Source organism: Saccoglossus kowalevskii, chromosome 2, assembly GCF_978046115.1.
Source record: "Saccoglossus kowalevskii chromosome 2, keSacKowa6.1, whole genome shotgun sequence".
Lineage (NCBI taxonomy): Eukaryota > Metazoa > Hemichordata > Enteropneusta > Harrimaniidae > Saccoglossus > Saccoglossus kowalevskii.
Genome location: NC_140642.1, coordinates 45,250,250 through 45,256,500, shown reverse-complemented (window position 1 = coordinate 45,256,500; position 6,251 = coordinate 45,250,250).

Here is a 6,251-nt window from a genome sequence, read left to right as displayed (position 1 = left end):
CTGAATAGAAATGTTACGCTGAAGACATGCACTATGTTCACATCCGACTCGTATCGTTATGACGAAGACATGCACTATGTTCACATCTGACGCGTATTGTTATGCTGAAGACATGCGCTATGTTCACATCTGACTCGTATGTTTATGCTGAAGACATGCGTTATGTTCACATCTGACTCGTATTTTATGCCGAAAACATGCGCTATGTTCACATCTGAGTCGTATTGTTATTCCGAAGACATGCACTATGTTCACATCTGATTCGTATTGTTATTCCGAAGACATGCACTATGTTCACATCTGACGCGTATTATTATGATGAAGACATGCACTATGTTCACATCTGACGCGTATTTTTATGCTGAAGACATTCGCTATGTTCACATCTGACGCGTATTGTTATGCTGAAGACATGCGCTACGTTCACATCTGACTCGTATTGTTATACCAAAGACATGCGCTATGTTCACATCTGACTCGTATTGTTATGCTGAAGACGTGCACTATGTTCACATCTGACGCGTATTGTTATGTCGAAGATATACACTATGTGACATCTGACGCGTATTGTTATGCTGAAGACGTGCACTATGTTCACATCTGACGCGTATTGTTATGCTGAAGACATGCACTATGTTCACATCTGACGCGTATTTTTATGCCGAAGACATACACTATGTGACATCTGACGCGTATTGTTATGCCGAAGACATGCGCTTTGTTCACATCTGACTCGTATTGTTATGCTGAAGACATGCGTTATGTTCACATCTGACTCGTATTGTTATGCTAAACACATGCACTATGTTCACATCTCACGCGTATTTTTATGCTGAAGACATGCACTATGTTCACATCTGACTCGTATTGTTATGCTGAAGACATGCGTTATGTTCACATCTGACTCGTATTGTTATGCCGAAGACATGCGCTATGTTCACATCTGACTCGTATTGTTATGCCGAAGACATGCACTATGTTCACATCTGACTCGTATTGTTATGCCGAAGACATGCACTATGTTCACATCTGACGCGTATTATTATGATGAAGACATGCACTATGTTCACATCTGACGCGTATTTTTATGCTGAAGACATGCGCTATGTTCACATCTGACTCGTATTGTTATGCTGAAGACTTGCGCTACGTTCACATCTGACTCGTATTGTTATACCAAAGACATGCACTATGTTCACATCTGACTCGTATTGTTATGCTGAAGACGTGCACTATGTTCACATATGACGCGTATTGTTATGCCGAAGACATACACTATGTGACAACTGACGCGTATTGTTATGCCGAAGACATGCACTATGTTCACATCAGACTCGTATTGTTATGCTGAAGACATGCACTATGTTCACATCTGACGCGTATTGTTATGCCGAAGACATGCACTATGTTCACATCAGACTCGTATTGTTATGCTGAAGACATGCACTATGTTCACATCTGACGCGTATTTTTATGCCGAAAGCATGCATTATGTTCACATCTGGCTCTTATTGTTATGCTGAAGACATGCACTATGTTCACATCTGACTCGTATTGTTATGCCGAAGACATGCACTATGTTCACATCTGACGCGTATTGTTATGCTGAAGACATGCGCTATGTTCACATCTGACTCGTATTTTTATGCTGAAGACATGCGTTATGTTCACATCTGACTCGTATTTTTATGCCGAAAACATGCGCTATGTTCACATCTGACTCGTATTGTTATGCATAAGACATGCACTATGTTCACATCTGACTCGTATTGTTATTCCGAAGACATGCACTATGTTCACATCTGACGCGTATTATTATTATGAAGACATGCACTATGTTCACATCTGACGCGTATTTTTATGCTGAAGACATGCGCTATGTTCACGTCTGACGCGTATTGTTATGCTGAAGACATGCACTATGTTCACATCCGTCTCATATTGTTATGCTGACGACAAGCACTATGTTTACATCTGAATAGATATGTTACGCTGAAGACATGCACTATGTTCACATCCGACTCGTATCGTTATGCCGAAGACATGCACTATGTTCACATCTGACGCGTATTGTTATGCTGAAGACATGCGCTATGTTCACATCTGACTCGTATTGTTATGCCGAAGACATGCGCTATGTTCACATCTGACTCGTATTGTTATGCCGAAGACATGCACTATGTTGAAGACATGCGCTATGTTCACATCTGACTCGTAGTGTTATGCTGAAGACATGCTCTATGTTCAAATTTGACTCGTATTGTTATACCAAAGACATGCGCTATGTTCACATCTGACTCGTATTGTTATGCTGAAGACGTGCACTATGTTCACATCTGACGCGTATTGTTATGCCGAAGACATACACTATGTGACAACTGACGCATATTGTTATGCCGAAGACATGCACTATGTTCACATCAGACTCGTTTTGTTATGCTGAAGACATGCACTATGTTCACATCTGACGCGTATTTTTATGCCGAAAGCATGCATTATGTTCACATCTGGCTCTTATTGTTATGCTGAAGACATGCACTATGTTCCACATCTGACTCGTATTGTTATGCCGAAGACATGCACTATGTTCACATCTGACGCGTATTGTTATGCTGAAGACATGCGCTATGTTCACATCTGACTCGTATTTTTATGCTGAAGACATGCGTTATGTTCACATCTGACTCGTATTTTTATGCCGAAAACATGCGCTATGTTCACATCTGACTCGTATTGTTATGCCGAAGACATGCACTATGTTCACATCTGACTCGTATTGTTATTCCGAAGACATGCACTATGTTCACATCTGACGCGTATTATTATGATGAAGATATGCGCTATGTTCACATCTGACGCGTATTTTTATGCTGAAGACATGCGCTATGTTCACATCTGACTGGTATTTTTAGCTGATGACATGCACTATGTTCACATCTGACTCGTATTGTTATGCTGAAGACATGCGTTATGTTCACATCTGACTCGTATTGTTATGCTAAAGACATGCGCTATGTTCACATCTGACTCGTATTTTTATGCTGAAGACATGCGTTATGTTCACATCTGACTCGTATTTTTATGCCGAAAACATGCGCTATGTTCACATCTGACTCATATTGTTATGCCGAAGACATGCACTATGTTCACATCTGACGCGTATTATTATGATGAAGACGTGCACTATGTTCACATCTGACGCGTATTGTTATGCTGAAGACATGCACTATGTTCACATCTGACGCGTATTGTTATGCCGAAGACATACACTATGTGGCATCTGACGCGTATTGTTATGCCGAACACATGCGCTATGTTCACATCTGACTCGTATTGTTATGCCGAAGACATGCACTATGTTCACATCTGACTCGTATTGTTATGCTGAAGACATGCGTTATGTTCACATCTGACTCGTATTGTTATGCTAAAGACATGCACTATGTTCACATCTCACGCGTATTTTTATGCTGAAGACATGCACTATGTTCACATCTGACTCGCATTGTTATCCTGAAGACATGCGTTATGTTCACATCTGACTCGTATTGTTATGCCGAAGACATGCGCTATGTTCACATCTGACTCGTATTGTTATGCCGAAGACACGCACTATGTTCACATCTGACGCGTATTTTTATGCTGAAGACATGCGCTATGTTCACATCTGACGCGTATTGTTATGCTGAAGACATGCGCTACGTTCACATCTGACTCGTATTGTTATACCAAAGACATGCGCTATGTTCACATCTGACTCGTATTGTTATGCTGAAGACGTGCACTATGTTCACATCTGACGCGTATTGTTATGTCGAAGATATACACTATGTGACATCTGACGCGTATTGTTATGCCGAAGACATGCACTTTGTTCACATCTGACTCGTATTGTTATGCTGAAGACGTGCACTATGTTCACATCTGACGCGTATTGTTATGCTGAAGACATGCACTATGTTCACATCTGACGCGTATTTTTATGCCGAAGACATACACTATGTGACATCTGACGCGTATTGTTATGCCGAAGACATGCGCTTTGTTCACATCTGAATCGTATTGTTATGCTGAAGACATGCGTTATGTTCACATCTGACTCGTATTGTTATGCTAAACACATGCACTATGTTCACATCTCACGCGTATTTTTATGCTGAAGACATGCACTATGTTCACATCTGACTCGTATTGTTATGCTGAAGACATGCGTTATGTTCACATCTGACTCGTATTGTTATGCCGAAGACATGCGCTATGTTCACATCTGACTCGTATTGTTATGCCGAAGACATGCACTATGTTCACATCTGACTCGTATTGTTATGCCGAAGACATGCACTATGTTCACATCTGACGCGTATTATTATGATGAAGACATGCACTATGTTCACATCTGACGCGTATTTTTATGCTGAAGACATGCGCTATGTTCACATCTGACTCGTATTGTTATACCAAAGACATGCACTATGTTCACATCTGAATCGTATTGTTATGCTGAAGACGTGCACTATGTTCACATATGACGCGTATTGTTATGCCGAAGACATACACAATGTGACAACTGACGCGTATTGTTATGCCGAAGACATGCACTATGTTCACATCAGACTCGTATTGTTATGCTGAAGACATGCACTATGTTCACATCTGACGCGTATTGTTATGCCGAAGACATGCACTATGTTCACATCAGACTCGTATTGTTATGCTGAAGACATGCACTATGTTCACATCTGACGCGTATTTTTATGCCGAAAGCATGCATTATGTTCACATCTGGCTCTTATTGTTATGCTGAAGACATGCACTATGTTCACATCTGACTCGTATTGTTATGCCGAAGACATGCACTATGTTCACATCTGACGCGTATTGTTATTCTGAAGACATGCGCTATGTTCACATCTGACTCGTATTTTTATGCTGAAGACATGCGTTATGTTCACATCTGACTCGTATTTTTATGCCGAAAACATGCGCTATGTTCACATCTGACTCGTATTGTTATGCCGAAGACATGCACTATGTTCACATCTGACTCGTATTGTTATTCCGAAGACATGCACTATGTTCACATCTGACGCGTATTATTATTATAAAGACATGCACTATGTTCACATCTGACGCGTATTTTTATGCTGAAGACATGCGCTATGTTCACGTCTGACGCGTATTGTTATGCTGAAGACATGCACTATGTTCACATCCGTCTCATATTGTTATGCTGACGACAAGCACTATGTTTACATCTGAATAGATATGTTACGCTGAAGACATGCACTATGTTCACATCCGACTCGTATCGTTATGCCGAAGACATGCACTATGTTCACATCTGACGCGTATTGTTATGCTGAAGACATGCGCTATGTTCACATCTGACTCGTATTGTTATGCCGAAGACATGCGCTATGTTCACATCTGACTCGTATTGTTATGCCGAAGACATGCACTATGTTGAAGACATGCGCTATGTTCACATCTGACTCGTAGTGTTATGCTGAAGACATGCTCTATGTTCAAATTTGACTCGTATTGTTATACCAAAGACATGCGCTATGTTCACATCTGACTCGTATTGTTATGCTGAAGACGTGCACTATGTTCACATCTGACGCGTATTGTTATGCCGAAGACATACACTATGTGACAACTGACGCATATTGTTATGCCGAAGACATGCACTATGTTCACATCAGACTCGTTTTGTTATGCTGAAGACATGCACTATGTTCACATCTGACGCGTATTTTTATGCCGAAAGCATGCATTATGTTCACATCTGGCTCTTATTGTTATGCTGAAGACATGCACTATGTTCCACATCTGACTCGTATTGTTATGCCGAAGACATGCACTATGTTCACATCTGACGCGTATTGTTATGCTGAAGACATGCGCTATGTTCACATCTGACTCGTATTTTTATGCTGAAGACATGCGTTATGTTCACATCTGACTCGTATTTTTATGCCGAAAACATGCGCTATGTTCACATCTGACTCGTATTGTTATGCCGAAGACATGCACTATGTTCACATCTGACTCGTATTGTTATTCCGAAGACATGCACTATGTTCACATCTGACGCTTATTATTATGATGAAGATATGCGCTATGTTCACATCTGACGCGTATTTTTATGCTGAAGACATGCGCTATGTTCACATCTGACTGGTATTTTTAGCTGATGACATGCACTATGTTCACATCTGACTCGTATTGTTATGCTGAAGACATGCGTT